Source organism: Glandiceps talaboti, chromosome 18 (genome assembly GCF_964340395.1).
Source record: "Glandiceps talaboti chromosome 18, keGlaTala1.1, whole genome shotgun sequence".
Lineage (NCBI taxonomy): Eukaryota > Metazoa > Hemichordata > Enteropneusta > Spengelidae > Glandiceps > Glandiceps talaboti.
Window position 1 is genome coordinate 4,610,663 of NC_135566.1, and position 20,841 is coordinate 4,631,503.

The 20,841-nt window shown below is 36.3% G+C and overlaps 1 long non-coding RNA gene across 1 annotated transcript; it reads right to left on the reverse strand.

Annotated features, from left to right (window-relative positions):
* Positions 1 to 13,646: 13,646 nt before the first annotated feature.
* Positions 13,647 to 17,902, reverse strand: LOC144449603 (uncharacterized). Its single transcript, XR_013482172.1, has 3 exons — positions 17,860 to 17,902; positions 17,190 to 17,270; positions 13,647 to 14,150 (listed from the first exon to the last, which is right to left on the reverse strand). It is a non-coding gene; the product is annotated as an uncharacterized LOC144449603 (long non-coding RNA).
* Between the last annotated feature and the right edge of the window lie 2,939 nt (positions 17,903 to 20,841).

Sequence of the window (20,841 nt, forward strand, 5' to 3'; positions counted from 1 at the left end):
GCTGTGTATGTATGAAAATGACACAAGAAAAATGTAAAGACTGGTAGGAATCAAAACATATGATATGTATTTAAAAACTAGACTAACAAGACTCTCTACATTTGGGGCTCTCACTTACTGACTACCACCTCAGAGAGTCTGGAAACAGTAAGTGACTTCTGATTTGGTTAGGACACATAAATCATGCAAATAAGGTCATAGTTTGTATGATTATTTTATTTGAAATTAACAGGTATCTGTTGCTTTACACTCAAACATGTGGTACAGGAGATTGAATTACTATTAAACTTTGTGTCCCATTCTTGGAAATGTACTTACCATGATGCATTTGCCCTAACCCAAATTCCAAGTCATGCAAATTTTGCCTGATATTTTCCCACACTTTCTGGGGGTAGTAGCCATTAAGCAAGAGCCCCCAACACTGAGAGTTTAGGTAACTGAGACAATATAAAAACAGATAGTTCATGTACATATACAAAGTTATGTATGTCAACCTGAGCTCCAGGGTACGGGTATAGATAAACTGGATATACTTTGTATACAGTTTGATTATTATCAGTCTGATACTGTACATTTTATTTTGTAGTTTACGTAAGGATTTACATAGACTAGCCGAAGACAGGCGAGGTGGTGCAATGTTATATGAACTCATCGAGGTAAGTTAATTACACATATTTCAAGTCTTTATATATAGCCTTGCTATTTGTGCTTCTGTTACATAGCTTTGACCTTAAAATGCAGGCACACTTTTATCAGCTGTTATCTGAAGGGTTGCTCAGTATATCTTCAATGCAGTGTACCCCTTAAAGTTAAAGACATGTTGATGTTTAAGGTGTTGATTACATTTATTTGTTTGTTTGTCTCCACAGCTTGCCAAAGAGAGTCTTACAAGCAATAATCTCCCTAGTGTTCAATGTGTGATATGTTTGTATGAATTACAGGTAAGGAAGTCATAGTACTAACTTCACTGGTTCCTGTGTACATTGAATACATATGCAGGTAACTAGTAATTGCATCTTGGACCGACCACCCAAAAATACTGCAAAGGATTGTGGGAATATATGCACATTTCAATGGTAATTCAATATGGCAGATCCAAGATGGTGATGACTAGTTATCTGTGGTCTCACGTAAACTGATAGGTCACATGATCATGCAGGGACCAGTGAAAGTAAAAACATGCAGTCACCCATTTCTTTCCAAGATAATGGTGCGTGTTACCCACCAAGAGGTCTGTTAGCATACCATCAGAATGTAGTCTAAAAGTAGCTTTAATTTTTGACCAATACACCATAGGCCAGTAATCAGAAAAAACAAAAGATTGTGTAGTTTGGCCACTAGGTGTGCTATTCAGAAGCAGCTTTTGGCTCAGAAGTGAGGGCCATGATAGTCAAGCACAATAGCCTTTGATTCTTTAAAAAAAACCAATCATTTCCGAGTGTTTCACATGCAAAATGAAAGTTTGTGGCATCCTCACTCGGTAAAAACATTCTACTAACTTTGTTTAAAGACCTATTATTTAGGAACGCTCAGAGTTGTTGTAGCCACATTTAGTTGACTGCTTCTTGTAATACCTTGTATTGTTAGCTATTCACTTTTGCTGATAAGGGGCACCCTCTTGTAGCATTTTTTTCAAAAGTGACTTCAAGGTAGGTGAAATAGGGTGTATTACCAAGCAATAAATAAATTTGTTACATTTATCTTTGATGTCAATGTATATTTTCTTTCTTATTTATCACAGGAAGAGGATGATTTCATCAAAACAGAGTGTTATCACTACTTTCATTCATATTGTTTGGCAAACTACATAGAACATGCCATTAAGGAAGAAGAAAAGGTATGATTACAATTTAATTATAATTTTTTGAGTTTTTTCTTGGATGAATAAATATAACACTGTCGAGGACAGAATTGAAGTATTGCTTACCATTCAAGTATAACTATTCTTATAACTTGCTTAAAGGGCCAATTTTCCATCTTTGGTCAGTGTGTTGATACTTCAAACTGTGTATCAAGCCAAAAATACAGTCCCCAAAATGCAACTGATTTCAAAAATACAGTGACAGATTTTTTTCCCTGAATATTCACAATACTGTAGTCCAATATTAGTAGATAAAAAGTCTGTAATACTCTCTAAACTGGCAGTTTCATAGACACTCTATGAGCTCTGTGAGCGTGTCACATTCAAAGTCATCTAACCTAATGAGTTTTCATCTTAATCCGACTCCTTTTTATATGCAGAGTAGGCCTTTAAGCTTGTATCAAGTGCTTTGGAGGGTTCAAAACTAGCCATTGCCATGTGAGAAAAGGCCACTGGTTTTCTGTTGTGGACCACCAAATGTACATTCACACACCAAGCTTTCCACATGTTAATGGTTTCAGGTGTATATATCCAATTTTATATGAAGAAGAAATTAAGAAATGGTAACTGCAATGAACATGCGCCCCCTCATAAAAGATTTTTTTTTTTTTGTGGGTCAAAATGATAAAAATTTGCTTTTGTATGAATCACCACAGTGAAGGATAGGGGAACCTTAAATTTTGGTGTGTCCTGAGAAATTGCTGTTTGTCAGTGGCATATCAAATTCACTCAGAAGCCTCATTGGTTGGAAGAATTCCACAACCAATAAACTTCTGACGTTTATATTATTACGTAAGAAAAGGATACCTAACAAAGTTTATTCATATTTCCAGGTTGTATGTTTAGTGTGCAGAGAACAACTCTCCTATGAGTTAGAGCAACTCAGGAAAGCAACAATTCCTAAACAACTTTCTGAAGATGAAACTTATATTGTAAGTGAGGAAATGAGAAAAGAACAGAAGAAAAGAGAAGAAATTTTCAGAGAACAGAAACGGAAAGGTGGCATTATAGACATCGAGGCTGAGAGAAATAAATTTCTCATTGATATTTCAACGGTAATATTTCTTTTATTTCTTTTTATTCAACCCATTAAAAGGTTAATTTTCAACCCAAGGTCAGTGTCTTGACACATTCCAGTCATTATGTGTATCATGTCAACATTTTCATAAATACTGTCCCCAAAATGCAACTAAAAATGAAATGCAGTTACTGCTTTCTTTTGTGTGTATTAATAATACTGTATGAAACAAAGACTGTAATACTCTCTGAAACGTCTGTTTTATAGGTCTGTATGAGCTCTGAGACATGTTACATCATAACATGGTGATGTTTTCCTCATGAGATTCCAATATGGCTATGAAATACTGTGTTAACTCTATGGCAAAGTAGTAGGTTTGTGATCTCCTTGGAAAAAAGATGGTGAACAACCAAATTTCTGTACTGATTTCGAAAGAACCAGGAACACACTTTCAAGTTTTGGATGATTTGTGTTCTTATATTTTCAAACAAGTTAGTCCTCAAGGTGTATGCTGTTATTAAATGTGTCAAATGCTGATTCAATAATCTGAGTTTTTTTCTTCAATTCATTTTTATGTGGATGTACTATAAATGAGAAATAACAAAAACAAAATGTCAGAGATAAATTAACTACAATCTTGTCTTTGTGTTCTTCATTTGTTCATCGTTTATATATGTTCATTCTTTTCTATGCTATTTCTTTTATTTCTCCTATCTAGACTCCAACCACACCACTTGTTGTTTCCATGCCAACCAGTGAGCCTCAAGATACAGTTAAGAATGAGGATAAAGTAGCAAGCCAAGATGAAGATGTTAAAAATGAAACCCTAGGAGATGACAAAGTCATTCCTACAACTTCAAAGAAGGCAGATATTAATCATATGCATCAACAAGATAAAGGAATCCAACACAGACATTGGCATGATAGGAGACAAACTAATGACAGAGACAGGCCTAAAAGTTGGAGGTATGAGAGAGATGATAGAAGGAGGTTTAATGATAGAGACAGGTCAAGAAACTGGAGGCATGAGAACAATAGATCTTTCAAAAGACATCAAGATGAAGCTAAACAAGAGAGAGCCAGCCCTCAGCAAGGCAGCAGGGATAAAGTTAAACCTAAACAAAACAACAAGGACAGAGCTAGTCCTCCTCAACAAGGTAGCAAAGATAGAGCTAGCCCTCAACAAAGCAGCAGGGACAGAGATAGTCATCAACAAGGTAGCAAAGATAGAGCTAGCCCTCAACAAAGCAGCAGGGACAGAGATAGTCCTCAAGAAGGCAAAAAGGAAAGACCTACTCAAAAAATCAACATGGAAAGAGATAGCTCTAAACAAGACAACAAGGGAAGAGTTAGTCCTCAACATAGCAACAAAGACAGAGCCAGCCCTCATGGAGAGAGTGAGAGAAAAGCTGAAAGAAAATCATCAAAGCTTACATCCTCTGAAATATCAAAGAATTTTGACAGCAGAGAAGATATTAATCCAAGTTTGGTATCTACACAGTCTCAGGGAGGCACAGAAAAATCAACTTCACAAGGAGATGAAGTGATAAGTAAGAAGGAGAGGAGTGTTGCAGACAATGATACTGAGAGTGTGCATGTTAAAAATCCAAGGCAACAACATTACCACAAAGATCTCCATTATCATCATCATCACAGAGACAAATCAGGGCGTGGAAGAAATCAGCATCATCAATCATATAGAGGTGATAGATACAGGAATGATGATAACTACAGGGAGGAAAGAAAACACAGAGATGATAGGTTTGATAGACAGTGGACTAGGGGAAAAGATAAGGAGGCAAGCAGAGATACTGAGCTCAAGAGAAATAATGCTAGGGATGAGCACTCTAAATCAAGTGAGAAAGGAAAATCTGGTAAAGTGAGAAACGAGGGAAAAAGCCCTAAAGGAGATAATGAGACAGAAGTAGCAACTAAAGATCGACAAGAGAATAGAGATCAAACGAGAGATGGACGATACATTAGTCATCCTGGAAAACGAACAGGGTTTCAATCTGGAAAAAATGATCAAAGATACTCAGATTGGAAATATAAAGATCAAAGTAGACATGATCACAGACCACCACATGACAGATTAAAGAAGGAAGGAAGGGAAGAAAAACAGGTGATGAAACCACCACCAGGATTTGATAGGGAATCCGATCCCAAAGTGCGTAAATCAAAGGACATTGATGAGTCACCTGGAGTCAGTAAGATATCAACTGATGAGAAACCGAAAACAAAAAGTTTGAAACCTCCTCCTGGTTTTGATGACTTTAGGTGACATCAGATATCCACAAGACACTTTAGGTGACATCAGATATCCACAAGACACTTTAGGTGACATCAGATATCTACAAGACACTTTAGTTCTTTGTCAGTCATAATATTTACACAAACAACAGCACTTTTATGAACATGCTGTTGTTAGTTAAGCTACTAAATATAACTTAAAACTTACATTTCAGATGATTTTGTGAAATGTAATATCTATGCATTGACTTAGGATTGTTACCGTGTCATTAACATTTTGCAGTTTAAGAATATTTGCATTTGTGATCAAAATTAATCGGAGGGTACAAATCTATTTCATATTGTCAATTTACCTTTACACCTTACTGTAGAAACCATCAGAAATCGTTGTATTTCTGTTAAATCTTCATGATATGCAGGACATGAAGCAATAGATAGTAAGACCAGTGAACTCAGTGTGTGGTCACTACAAGTTAATTATCACCTATTTGCAGATGTTTCAAGACGTTTTCAGAAAGCTGAAGGTTTCTTAAGATTTCTTAAGGTAACATGTACATTTCTGAACAAATTAAAATGGACCCTAAAAAGGATATTGACACAGTAGCGTTTTTCAGAGACATACATTTATGATAAGAACCTCAGACCATTCCTATCGAGTGTTGAATCCAAAAATCAATGTGTGCATTGTCTCATTATAATTTGTGATCACTTTATAGTGAGATCTCACATGGTGTAATTTGTTGTTGTATGGATTCCACTCACAATAGAAATGTTTTAATACAAGGTTCTTACCAATACTAAACATGATCACCTCCTAAGCCACTATTTAGTCTATGCACTGTGTGAAACTTAATTCATGTTCATTGTGATAATACCTCAGATAGAAAGCTTTTTATTATTTCATTTTATCAAAATCATGTACAAAATAAACGACAAAAGCATATGATACCATGCAATAAGAGAAACTTTTTTTTTTCTTTTTTTTTACAATTTGTGCATGTAGTGCCATCAACTGGTTCACTTTAATTCCAGTAATTCTTTTGAGAATAGTGATACTCATTCAATGTTGTGTTATTTTCTTCTCTGTGGTTGATTATCACTATCATTTACTGACAACTCTGATAAATAAGAAGGGTTTTCTTCTATATACACTATTTAAGTCACTTCTGATGAATTTGCAAATTATTTATAAATTCATGTGTTCTTTCAAGAGTATTTTCAGTAATGAATAAGTCAGATATTGAATGCATGTGAGAATTGTATGGTTTGGTTCAGAACCTTCAAATCATCTAATGAGTTACTGTAGCAACAGTACGAGTTGCTTGTGGCTGCCTTGTATCACTGTGTACAGTAAGACAAAATGCTTCACTTTTAAGTTTTAGTGACAGATGTACAGGTTCTTTCTCAATACAATTATAATATATTGAATTTATAAGATTGTTGTGAAGTTTTCATTCAATTTATTGTTTGTGCATATGAATGTGTGTGTGTATGTATGTATGTATGTATGTATGTATGTATGTATGTATGTATGTATGTATGTATGTATGTATGTATGTATATATGTGTGTGTATTTATCTTCTGCAAACATGCATTTGTGTATTAGTGCATGTGTTTATCATATGCATGTGTGTGTGTATGTATGTATGTATGTATGTGTGTATGTATGTATGTATGTATGTAGTTATGTATGTATGTGTGTATGTATGTATGTATGTATGTATGTATGTATGTATGTATGTATGTATGTATGCATGCGTGTATGTATGTGTGTATGTATGTGTGTGTATGTATGTATGTATGTATGTATGTATGTATGTATGTATGTATGTATGTGACGAAGAATTATAGTCTGGATCTTTGGTATAATTGACTCCTCATTTCTCTTTACATGTGTAAATAACGAATGACATCATTCATAATAATTACTCGAGACTACGTTTTGATCTTGTTTATTTCATAACCGGTACATGAATTACAATATGCAAATACTACAGATACTACGTAAAAAGACAGTGTCGTGTATGATTACCGATTGAATTCGAAAATTACAGACGTGATCAAAAGTCAGAAATAATGCCGTCCATTTTTCATCATCTGTCGCTCACATCCGCCATCTCATTTCTCATTCAAATATCTCTTGCGATAAAGTACTTCCAAAACACTCTTCACTCGGTTCCTGGTTTCTGAAAACGAAGCAGTGTATATTTAAGTTTACAAGTAACACTGAATACCTCTCCATGAGGGCATTATAAGATGTATATTACTCGGTGGGTTGTTATATAGCAACTATTTTCCCTTGGCTGAAAGACAAAGGAAGCAGTCACGGTATAACAACAAATGAGGTAAAATGACATATACCTTATAGTGCCGTCTCTGACCAAGCAATAATTGAGCTCATATCACGTGACAGTTCCATTACTGAAGGATTTATTATTAGTAAGAAAGCGATGTGTGATAAACAACCACATGTCATTAGATAAAGCGATGAGTGTTTTATAAAGGGAGAGTGTTCAGACTTGGTGGTCGAAATACTGTAGGTATAGTCGATTTCCTATTATAATAGTTCATTTTTGAAGCAAACAAATAATTGTTCATCCAATCTTGGTAACATGCCAATATTATTCATTAAATTATTACACTACAACTTTTCTCACTTTACATTTACAATAATAATGCTATATTTACCAACAACACAGTAAGCATCTCCCCATCGGTTGAGTCTACATGTCTCACCATCCTCACAGTTGTGGCGATCACAACCATACCCTGTCATGGTAATAAAAAGACAGTAATTTCTGTAATCTCACACAGTTGTTTGACACATATCTTGACAGACAGACAGACAGACAGACAGACAGACAGACATGATATCGACACAGAGACACGAGAGAGAGAGAGAGAGAGAGAGAGAGAGAGAGAGAGAGAGAGAGAGAGAGAGAGAGAGAGAGAGAGAGAGAGAGGGAGAGGTAATATGTTATAGAGATAAAAAAGTTATCAAAAGACTTTATTTAAAGCAGGACTCTTTACGATGGGAAGATTATCATTTGTACGATGAAAACAAAAACACATGTTCCATCCCTATGATGATTTTCTATGTTGAGTCTTTTTCATATTTTGATCTTTCTTGCCAGATTCAACCACACCCAAAATTCCCTTTCTGTAATTAAAAGATATATACATCTATATACACCATAAGTGTACATTCACTGTTTTCGAAAAACAGGAAAACTTACGTTTCTGGGGAGTCAGCACGTCATCCTCATCAAAGTCACGAGCTTTAACGGTGAGAGGGAAAAGTGACATGTAGAGTATTACAGTGTGGAGAGTTTATTTGAAATACACTCTAAACTTGTAGTTGTAATGGTATGTATGTATGTATGTATGTATGTATGTATGTATGTATGTATGTATGTATGTATGTATGTATGTATGTATGTGTGTGTGTGTGTGTGTGTACGTATGTATGTATGTATGTATGTATGTGTGTGTGTATGTGTGTGTGTGTGTGTATGTCTCCATGTCTCTGTGTAAAGCAATATTGCTCAAATCTGCCACAGTGCTAATGAATACCTTGTTTAAAGTCGACAAATATTGACTACATGTAATACCAAAACATTACCAAAGGTATTATTGTGTCATTATCGACTTGTAGAGATAACAGTTGAAATTAAAAACAATGTGAAAGTACTTTTACACTATTTTGCTTTACAATGACCACCATCTGAGAGTCTACTCACCAAACTGGCAATGCATACAGACTATTTCCTTTACCCTGTTTGATTTATAGTAAGAATGTCTTTCTTCATAAACCTACCTCTGTTCACAGCACAGAAAGCTGTTCCATGTCGGTTTTCCTTGCAAATTTGACCCTCTGGACACTGGTGGCGCCAACATCCATAACCTAGTATCGTCGAAGTATAACAGCATATATCAAAACTTGTGATGTCAAAACCTGTTACTACTAGTTGCTACATTTGTACTTGTATGTAGGAGTAAGGGCATTTCTCGAGGACTAAATAAATATAAAATTACACCAATTAAAATACTTTGACACTTACGTTTTTCAAGAGCATCTGTACTTGTCATAAATGTTATACAGATGGTGACTGTGGATAAAAATAAACCGAGATTCATCTTGAATTCTGAAAAGAAGACGAAAATGAAATGTGTTATTTTATAGAAAAAAACGTGCTGCACACAAACGCAGAACGACATTTTTCTTGTTTCTCTAAATATTCTTAATGTATCTATGATTGCAAGCTACATATCAGACGGCCAAAATCCCCAATCAACTCTACGTAGATTACATCACATATCCAGAGGCGTAAAAATGCACCTGAACAAAAGTGACGATTCGTGCAAGTCGTCTTTTTCTTTTCAAAGATATTGTGTTAAGTGTCTTTTGTCAACAATGTATAAATTTGCCTTAACAACCATGTTATACTAGTGGGACTTAACATTGCACTAAATCTCCAGTAATCACTCTTTCTGATTCATTTAGCCGTACTGGGCTGAGAACCCAGTCCTGTTGGTACTGCGTTTGAGATTTGATATAAATATGCAAAACACTTTCAACAACAAACAAAAATGCAACTTTATATCCAGAACAAAATGACTGAATCTGGCCAATAGTGGCTTTCAGTTACATCATAGACCCTCCAGGGTGGAGGGTCTGTGGTTACATCGATATACATCACTTGATTGTTTGTTCTTAAGAAACGTATCGAGGTCAGTTTGAAATGTCACACATATCTCAAATTGTAGAAATCCGAAAAGCAAATTTCAGGTCAGGTTGACTGTCAAATAGTGTGCTATTCAAGGTACGCATTAAACATACTTTACACGTACTTGTTTCAGAGTTTGCTGTTGGTTTGTTTTACTTTGCGATTTGCATAACAATATCAACAGTGGCCCTGAGTACTCGAGGGCCAAAGGAGAAAGTATGCACTGCTTGTCTGAGAATAATGGGGGAAAAACGTAATCACTATACAATGGTTCCGAAATTGCTAAATTATAGGACAGTATTTTTTAAATCATGGTGACATATTGTAATAGCCGGGGTCAAAGAGACACCTTCAAAACCCATTTTTAATTGTCCACCACTGATAAAACAACGTTCTGATAACAGTCATCTCTAATCAGCTGTGAAAATGGTTGTATCACACATTAGTCTAGGATCTATTACAACCGTCGTAAAACTACGTTGACCTCTTTGCGGCATCTGGAGAACATTTTCCGTCAAAAAGCATCAAAATGTATTCCGCGAGGACAGGAAAATGTTACTCTTATCTCGCTCGGGAGAATGCACGGTGTGTACAATCTGATCTGTGTTTGAATATAGGAACTTAATACAGTTTGTACTATTAGGTGAAATTTCAAGGAAAGTCAATTGATCCAAATTTAATCAATCTATCAATCAATCATTTTGGTGGTAGATCTTTGCGATGTGAACAAGTATGGTAAACATTAATTAAACACGTACTGTTATAGTAGAAAGGGCCATGATCTACATACAGTATATACCACTGTCGATTATTCAAGTTTCAATTGTAATTTGCAAATATTGTTATAAAGGGCTGGGTCACACCCGCAATACTTCAAAACATTTTTTGTTAGAGGTGTTTTGATCTTATCTGAACCATGCTTACATTAGGGGGATGTGAAGTTTACTGTCCTCTTTAGACTTGCCCTAATGTACTCCTATATTAATGGAATCAACAGGTTGTAGAATTCGAAGACTTCAACCGCGTTAATAATCTCATCGATGTTACAGTAATGGTAAAGGTCATCAAACGAGCGGGGCATTTTTGAAATTCGTATTTTTTTCCGTTCCTCCTCGGCAAGATAAAAGATGTTTTGTGAGTGCGTCACTGTTGTCTTGTAAACCTATTTGTCGTCTAGACATTTGCTGACGTATACTTTTTTGTATTGAATGTACCAAAGAAAAAGTACAAACAGAATAACATGTGGCCTGTTTGTGTTCTATTGTTTATGAAAAAAGATTAAGTGATGTGTGTGATGTTCTGTCTCTCCACCCACCGGGCTAAAGAATCTGAGCTGCCTGTTCTGTTTCAGTTCACATACAGATGATGTTGTTTTGGTGCTGTCTGTCTGTCTGTCTGTCTGTCTGTCTGTCTGTCTGTCTGTCTGTCTGTCTGGCTGTCTGTCTGTCTGTCTGGCAGGCTGACTGGTTGTCTGTCTGTCTGTATGCCTGCCTGCCTGCCTGCCTGCCTGCCTGCCTGCCTGCCTGCCTACTTACCTGCCTATCTGTCCTTCTGTCCCTGTCTCTCTTTGTATATCTGTGTCACCACCATCTCAAGAACAGTCGCTTTTAAATGGCAGATAATTTATGTTTTTGTGGTTATGCCTGGACTGATTACTTTTGAGCAAAATTTGTATATTTTGATCATCCTATTTGCATATCAACCAAAGCAAGAATTGTCCCACCTTGAAGGAAACACAATTTCCTTGTTATTTATGATTTAGTGAACCCATACATAATAATGATTCTAGCCAGGTCAATACTTATTAAACATAATTGGATTTTCTGACGAGAGAAGAAAATTTGATTTTTGCTACGATGGACACTTCTGGTCTAGTTTTTGTGCGATTTTTTGGCACGATAATTGATGAACGTTTTTTTTTCGAAAATGTGTTGATATGAAACAATACAGCTACAGGTATCCTCTGTGAGTGTGGCAACACGTGGTCATTTTGCTAGCGAATTCTGTGAATACTCTTTTGCATACTTATCACCTAAACAAGAGAATTCTCCCAGTTGTGACAATCTCAAAACTTCTGGCTCAAATGAAAAATCAAGTTGAACCTAACTTGTGTTCGCATTTAAAAGAGTTTAATGCTGAATACTGCAAATTCAAATCTCTTTCTTATACCAATTTGCTGACAAGGTTAAACAAAAACCGTTTCACCGACGGTCGTGGTTCCCATGCCTACTTTGTCTACCAAACGAAAAGTTAAATGATAGTAAAGCTATCAGAGACAATCATCAACCCTCGAGGGTGTTTGGCGACTATATAACGCTAGCGATTGTTTCAAATGTTTTACATCCACGGCAACAACGAACCAGACAATCATGTAAGTTACTCATGTCTTCATAATAGGTGTTTGCAGATCAACAAACCATTTTCAATTTAAGTAAACCAGAATCTCATCGACTTTGAAAAGCGAGATCCCCACAAATCCGGTCTAAAGGGTGTTTCTGTGGTTGCAGAGGTCTTTTCCAAGCAAAACATGTTGCTATCAAACTTTAAAAACTCTTAACACCTTACACTTACCGTTCTTCAGGTAGATGGATAAAATATAGTTGTGTGGTTTCTTGGCCACCAGTTACTGAAAGTACACCTTCGCACTGTTACTGTCGCCTTCTGCGCAGACCGATTATCATCTGTCTCCAAATAACAGGTCGGGGGATTTCAATTGTGATTATCGTGTCAAAGTTCACGACATTACATCATCTTTAACTTACCTTTCCATTGAATGTTTAACATAGTTTGCTCATTGGTGGCTTTCTGAATGACGACATGTCTCATAACAGGTATGCTTATTTGAAAACCACGTGATCAAACTTAGTTTGTCCAGGTTTTGTCTGGGAGGAATATTTACTTATCACAAAAAATGCCCGGATATTTGCGAATTTACTCCAAGATCTGTTCAAGTTTCGATTTAGTGGTGATGAATATAATGGTGGGGGGTTTTAAGTGATAGTTTTAAAGTGTCCCCTAGCTTGCCAAGGACTTGATCACACACCCTCTTGCTAATACTTTGTGCTATGATTGGACTTCTTGGTTTATTCAAAGTTGGTCTTATTTTAAAAGTAAGTGATATTAGACAGAACTAACCTCATTCAAGTTCATTATTTGTGAAGTGTTGACTATTCATGGTAGCTGGTACATACTTTAATCGTGAATACTTTGCAGTGCGTTTTGTTTACGTTGTTTACATAATCGGTAGCTCTCCGTACCGGGATCCTATGTGTAAGATTCGCTGACCTTTAGCCTGTATATGCAAATGGGGCGTTATGCCCAATTTTCTAAATACGATATTTTGGATCGTAAGAGTTTAACATGTTGACTCCAAACAACTTCGTACAATTTTACAGGTTAAAAAAATGATTTAAAATGCGTATTTATTGTACATTGAAATATAACCGTATAAAAAAGGAACATAATTCCAGGAAATAAAGGTATTTTCGTAAACACTGGGTTCAGGAGGGTCGTTTCATTATTTCAGATCACAGAAATTTCACACAGTTGCAAGGAAACGCAAAATTTAAACTATTTTTTAAAGTTCCTTTAGTGGTTCTTTCAGTTCCAATTTGGTGTTTCTTGTAGTCAAGCGAAATATATGTGATGTAAAATCATGAAATTACTCTCCAGAAACCAAAGGTTACGAAAATAATTTTATTTTATGGAGTGGAGATCCCCTTCAAGCTGAAGCACCTTTTCTGTTGTAATATAATAATTTACGTTTCTTATGTTCTGACCGTAGGGGCGCTCAACATATCCACTTTCACAGAAGCAAGAGTTGGTCCAATCAAAGTGAAAGTTAACTTCACAATTTTTTTCAAATAAAATTTTGATTTTATTTTTGTAACAGGAAAATCAGTTCTTTACCTTTATCACTAGTTTTAGTTTTTCTGAATTATTTCTGTATTGTTTCATAACTTTCAGAAGTTACAAAGTACATTTCAAATAATTATTGAAAAATTCTTTAAAATCAATGTTATTGATTTCAATGTTGATTAATATTAATTAGAAAATAATTCAACACGCGTCAATATTAAAATGAGTTTTCTACTGGATTAGAAAGAATCGCACTTATTCATGATTCTACACTGCTAATACACGATGACCCATGACGTCATCCAGGTCAATCTTCTTCAATCAACATTTTCTCAAGCTCCTTAACTTCCAACCATTCTGCAAGTTCACGAGTATCATGACTGGTCAACTCCAGGGATCGAACCAGAGCTTTTAACTTGTCCACACCACGTGTTTCTAAATATACATGTAGACAAAGTTAAGGAAATTGTCAGCAAAAAAGACGACAAGGCAATAGAAACCAAGACATGGTAAAAGCTTTTATAGGATATGAGTTTTTAGAATTAGAAAAAAGGAATTTTTGCCATGTATAAATTCCATTTAAAACTTTTCGGTATAATAAACATTTCACTGTAGATACTCCACTTACCCAATATCCAGTATCTGTAGATACTCCACTTACCCAATATCCAGTATCTGTGGATACTCCACTTACCCAATATCCAGTATCTGTAGATACTCCACTTACCCAATATCCAGTATCTGTAGATACTCCACTTACCCAATATCTAGTATCTGTGGATAGTCCACTTACCCAATATCCAGTATCTGTAGATACTCCACTTACCCAATATCCAGTATCTGTAGATACTCCACTTACCCAATATCCAGTATCTGTAGATACCCCACTTACCTAATATCCAGTATCTGTAGATACTTCACTTACCCAATATCCAGTATCTGTAGATACTCCAGTATCTGTAGATACTCCAGTATCTGTAGATACTCCACTTACCCAATATCCAGTATCTGTAGATACCCCACTTACCCAGTATCCGGTATCTGTAGATACTCCACTTACCCAATATCCAGTATCTGTAGATACTCCACTTACCCAATATCCAGTATCTGTAGATACCCCACTTACCCAATATCCGGTATCTGTAGATACCCCACTTACCCAATATCCGGTATCTGTAGATACTCCACTTACCCAATATCCAGTATCTGTAGATACCCAACTTACCCAATATCCGGTATCTGTAGATACTCCACTTACCCAATATCCAATATCTGTAGATACTCCACTTACCCAATATCCAGTATCTGTAGATACTCCACTTACCCAACATCAAGTATCTGTAGATACTCCACTTACCCAATATCCAGTATCTGTAGATACCCCACTTACCCAACATCCGGTATCTGTAGATACTCCACTTACCCAACATCCAGTATCTGTAGATACCCCACTTACCCAATATCCAGTATCTGTAGATACTCCACTTACCCAATATCCGGTATCTGTAGATACTCCACTTACCCAATATCCAGTATCTGTAGATACCCCACTTACCCAATATCCAGTATCTGTAGATACTCCACTTACCCAATATCCAGTATCTGTAGATACCCCACTTACCCAGTATCCAGTATCTGTAGATACCCCACTTACCCAATATCCGGTATCTGTAGAGACTCCACTTACCCAATATCCAGTATCTGTAGATACTCCACTTACCCAACATCCAGTATCTGTAGATACTCCACTTACCCAATATCCAGTATCTGTAGATACCCCACTTACCCAACATCCGGTATCTGTAGATACTCCACCTACCCAATATCCGGTATCTGTAGATACTCCACTTACCCAATATCCAGTATTTGTAGATACCCCACTTACCCAATATCCAGTATCTGTACATACCCCACTTACCCAATATCCAGTATCTGTAGATACCCCACATACCCAATATCCAGTATCTGTAGATACCCACTTACCCAATATCCAGTATCTGTAGATACTCCACTTACCCAATATCCGGTATCTGTAGATACTCCACTTACCCAATATCCAGTATCTGTAGATACCCAACTTACCCAATATCCGGTATCTGTAGATACTCCACTTACCCAATATCCAATATCTGTAGATACTCCACTTACCCAATATCCAGTATCTGTAGATACTCCACTTACCCAACATCCAGTATCTGTAGATACTCCACTTACCCAATATCCAGTATCTGTAGATACCCCACTTACCCAACATCCGGTATCTGTAGATACTCCACTTACCCAACATCCAGTATCTGTAGATACCCCACTTACCCAATATCCAGTATCTGTAGATACTCCACTTACCCAATATCCGGTATCTGTAGATACTCCACTTACCCAATATCCAGTATCTGTAGATACCCCACTTACCCAATATCCAGTATCTGTAGATTTCTCCACTTACCCAATATCCAGTATCTGTAGATACCCCACTTACCCAGTATCCAGTATCTGTAGATACCCCACTTACCCAATATCCGGTATCTGTAGAGACTCCACTTACCCAATATCCAGTATCTGTAGATACTCCACTTACCCAACATCCAGTATCTGTAGATACTCCACTTACCCAATATCCAGTATCTGTAGATACCCCACTTACCCAACATCCGGTATCTGTAGATACTCCACCTACCCAATATCCGGTATCTGTAGATACTCCACTTACCCAATATCCAGTATTTGTAGATACCCCACTTACCCAATATCCAGTATCTGTACATACCCCACTTACCCAATATCCAGTATCTGTAGATACCCCACATACCCAATATCCAGTATCTGTAGATACCCACTTACCCAATATCCAGTATCTGTAGATACTCCACTTACCCAATATCCAGTATCTGTAGATACCCCACTTACCCAATATCCAGTATCTGTAGATACTCCACTTACCCAATATCCAGTATCTGTAGATACCCCACTTACCCAGTATCCAGTATCTGTAGATACCCCACTTACCCAATATCCAGTATCTGTAGATACCCCACTTACCCAATATCCAGTATCTGTAGATACCCCACTTCACTTACCCAATAGAAGTTATACAGTCATACAGTCTTACAATCTATTGTATTTATGATTCTCTCTAGAGGTTTTTATGACAATAATAGTCTGTATAATTCAACCTAGCCTTGTCACGTTTACATCTTATGCTATTGGCCAAGGTCTGTTTTGTTCCATAAGTGATTCCCCGTGGACACAAATAATCACTCTGAATTCATTTGTTAAAAATCTAAATATGGCAGATATATGTGCTGTAGGCATAGTCGATTTCCTATTATAATAGATCATTTTTGAAGCAAACAAATCATTGTTCATGCAATCTTGGTAACATGCCGATATTATTCATTAAATTATTACACTACAACTTTTCTCACTTTGGGAGCTGGGTAAGTAGCAGATTTACAATAATAATGCTATATTTACCAACAACACAGTAAGCATCTCCCCATCGGTTGAGTCTACATGTCTCACCATCCTCACAGTTGTGGCGATCACAACCATACCCTGGTATAGTAATAAAAAGACAGTAATTTCTGTAATCTCACGCAGTTGTTTGACATATATCTGGACAGACAGACAGACAGACAGACAGACAGACAGACAGACAGACAGACAGACATATACGGATGGCAGGCAGACTGGGGGACAGGAAAGAAGAGGAACAAAAATGAGAGAGAGAGAGAGAGAGAGAGAGAGAGAGAGAGAGAGAGAGAGAGAGAGAGAGAGAGAGAGAGAGAGAGAGAGAGAGAGAGAGAGAGAGAGAGAGAGAGAGAGAGGGGAGGGGTTATATGTTATAGAGATTAAAAAGATATCAAAAAAACTTTATTTAAAGCAGGACTTTTTACTATGGGAAGATTATCATTTGTACGATGAAAACAGAACACAGATTCTATCCTTATGATGATTTTCTATGTGGAGTCTTTTTTATATTTGGAAACTTTCATCCAGCAAGTTATAATAATGTTGCGTGTCCGTTGATTTTTCTTGCCAGATTCTACCACACCCAAAATTCCCTTTCTGTAAATAAAAGATATATACATCTATATACACCATAAATGTACATTCACTGGTTTCGAAAAACACGAAAACTTACGTTTCTGGGGAGTCAGCACGTCATCCTCATCAAAGTCACGAGCTTTAACGGTGAGAGGGAAAATTGACATGTAGAGTATTACAGTGTGGAGAGTTTATTTGAAATACATTCTAAACTTGTAGTTGTAATGGTATGTATGTATGTATGTATGTATGTATGTATGTATGTATGTATGTATGTATGTGTGTGTGTGTTGTATGTATGTATGTATGTATGTATGTATGTGTGTGTGTATGTATGTATGTATGTATGTATGTATGTATGTATGTATGTATGTATGTGTATGTATGTGTGTGTGTGTGTGTGTGTGTGTGTGTGTGTCTCCGTTTCTCTGTGTAAAGCAATATTGCTCAAATCTGCCAAAGTGCTAATGAATACCTTGTTTAAAGTCAACGAATATTGACTACATGTAATACCAAAACAGTACCAAAGGTATTATTGTGTCATTATCGACTTGTAGAGATAACAGTTGAAATTAAAAACAATGTGAAAGTACTTTTACACTATTTTGTTTTACAATGACTACCATCTGAGAGTCTACTCACCAAACTGGCAATACATACAGACTATTTCCTTTACCCTGTTTGATTTATAGTAAGAATGTCTTTCTTCATAAACCTACCTCTGTTCACAGCACAGAAAGCTGTTCCATGTCGGTTTTCCTTGCAAATTTGACCCTCTGGACACTGGTGGCGCCAACATCCATAACCTAGTATCGTCGAAGTATAACAGCATATATCAAAACTTGTGACGTCAAAACCTGTTAGTACTAGTTGCTACATTTGTACTTGTATGTAGGAGTAAGGACATTTCTCGAGGACTAAATAAATGTAAAATGACACCAAAATACTTTGACACTTACGTTTTTCAAGAGCATCTGTACTTGTCATAAATGTTATACAGATGGTGACTGTGGATAAAAATAAACCGAGATTCATCTTGAATTCTGAAAAGAAGACGAAAATTAAATGTGTTATTTTATAGAAAAAAACGTGCTGCACACAAACGCAGAACGACATTTTTCTTGTTTCTCTAAATATTCTTAATGTATCTATGATTGCAAGCTACAGATCAGACGGCCAAAATCCCCAATCAACTCTACGTAGATTACATCACATATCCAGAGGCGTAAAAATGCACCTAAACAAAAGTGACGATTCGTGCAAGTCGTCTTTTTCTTTTCAAAGATATTGTGTTAAGTGTCTTTTGTCAACAATGTATAAATTTGCCTTAACAACCATGTTATACTAGTGGGACTTAAGATTGCACTAAATCTCCAGTAATCACTCTTTCTGATTCATTTAGCCGTACTGGGCTGAGAACTCAGTCCTGTTGGTACTGCGTTTGAGATTTGATATAAATATGCAAAACACTTTCAACAACAAACAAAAATGCAACTTTATATCCAGAACAATATGACTGAATCTGGCCAATAGTGGCTTTCAGTTACATCATAGACCCTCCAGGGTGGAGGGTCTATGATTACATCGATATACATCACTTGATGATTATTGTTTGTTCTTAAGAAACGTATCGAGGTCAGTTTGAAATGTCACACATATCTCAAATTGTAGAAATCCGAAAAGCAAATTTCAGGTCAGGTTGACTGTCAAATAGTGTGCTATTCAAGGTACGCATTAAACATACTTTACACGTACTTGTTTCAGAGTTTGCTGTTGGTTTGTTTTACTTTGCGATTTGCATAACAATATCAACAGTGGCCCTGAGTACTCGAGGGCCAAAGGAGAAAGTATGCACTGCTTGTCTGAGAATAATGGGGGAAAAACGTAATCACTATACAATGGTTCCGAAATTGCTAAATTATAGGACAGTATTTTTTAAATCATGGTGACATATTGTAATAGCCGGGGTCAAAGAGACACCTTCAAAACCCATTTTTAATTGTCCACCACTGATAAAACAACGTTCTGATCACAGTCATCTCTAATCAGCTGTGAAAATGGTTGTATCACACATTAGTCTAGGATCTAGTACAACCGTCGTAAAACCACGTTGACCTCTTTGCGGCATCTGGAGAACATTTTCCGTCAAAAAGCATCAAAATGTATTCCGCGAGGACAGGAAAATGTTACTCTTATCTCGCTCGGGAGAATGCACGGTGTGTACAATCTGATCTGTGTCAGAATATAGGAACTAAATACAGTTTGTACTATTAGGTGAAATTTCAAGGAAGGTCAATTGATCCAATCTACACCAAACATGAACAAATCAATCAATCAATCAATCAATCAATCAATCAATCAATCAATCAATCAATCAATCAATCAATCAATCAATCAATCAATCAATCAATCAATCAATCAATCAATCAATCAATCAATCAATCAATCAATCAATCAATCAATCAATCAATCAATCAATCAATCAATCAATCAATCAATCAGTCAGTCAATCAATCAATCAGTTAGTCAACCAACCAACCAACCAACCAACCAACCAACCACAAAACCAACCAACCAATCAATCAATCAATCAATCAATCAATCAATCAATCAATCAATCAATCAATCATTTTGGTGGTCGATCTTTGCGATGTGAACAAGTATGGTAAACATTAATTAAACACGTACTGTTATAGTAGAAAGGGCCATGATCTACATACAGTATATACCACTGTCGATTATTCAAGTTTCAATTGTAATTTGCAAATATTGTTATAAAGGGCTGGGTCACACCCGTAATACTTCAAAACATTTTTTGTTAGAGGTGTTTTGATCTTATCTGAACCATGCTTACATTAGGGGGATGTGAAGTTTAGTTTCCTCTTTAAACTTGCCCTAATGTACTCCTATATTAATGGAATCAACAGGTTGTAGAATTCGAAGACTTCAACCGCGTTAATAATCGCATCAATGTTACAGTAATGGTAAAGGTCATCAAACGAGCGGGGCATTTTTGAAATTCGTATTTTTTTCCGTTCCTCCTCGGCAAGATAAAAGATGTTTTGTGAGTGCGTCACTG